The following is an 868-nucleotide window of genomic DNA, read 5'->3' on the forward strand; positions in this document are numbered from 1 at the left end:
TATATTTCATCTATCACTCCCTCCTCTTTAGGAATTATTCCAACCACAGACCAAATAGAGGAATTACATTCAGCTTCATCTTGAACCAAGAAGTTTCCTGAAGAGACTGACTTCTCACATTGACTTTGTTCCATGGATTTTCCAGTACTTCCTTTTTTTAAATGACTAGTCAGTTCTGAGTTTTCTGTGAAGATTCTCTTGCATTTATGACAGCTGTATGCCTCTTCAGTATTGTGTAACTTCATATGTTTAATAAGATACCTCTTTTGTGTATAAGCCTTCTCACACTCATTGCACTTGTAACGTTTTTCACTTGGTTTTCTTTCACCAGTGTGTATTTTAATGTGTTTAACAACACACCTTTTCTCGAAAAATGCTTTCCCACAATGACTACATTTATGGGCTCTTTCAGCTAATAATTTTCACCGGTATGTATCCTCATGTGTCTATATATATATATATATATATATATATATATATATATATATATATATATATATATATATATATATATATATATATATATATTGGAAAGGATCACAGTTTTGCGCATGATCAAGATATTCCTATGAGTCCACGGGGAAAATGAAGCACGAAAAGTTCCCAAGTGCACTTTCGTGTAATAATCACATCATCAGGGGAGACACTAGAGAGAAGTACAACAGTCAGTTGATATACATCGAAGAGACGAAGCTAGGACGCCATTTGGTAAACATGTGATTGGACAATCAGCAAGTGTGGATGTGTACACGTGTATATTTGTATATATATATATATATATATATATATATATATATATATATATATATATATATATATATATATATATATATATATATATATATATATATATATATATATATATATA

The sequence above is a fragment of the Panulirus ornatus genome, chromosome 12 (genome assembly GCF_036320965.1).
Source record: "Panulirus ornatus isolate Po-2019 chromosome 12, ASM3632096v1, whole genome shotgun sequence".
NCBI classification, from domain to species: Eukaryota; Metazoa; Arthropoda; class Malacostraca; order Decapoda; family Palinuridae; genus Panulirus; species Panulirus ornatus.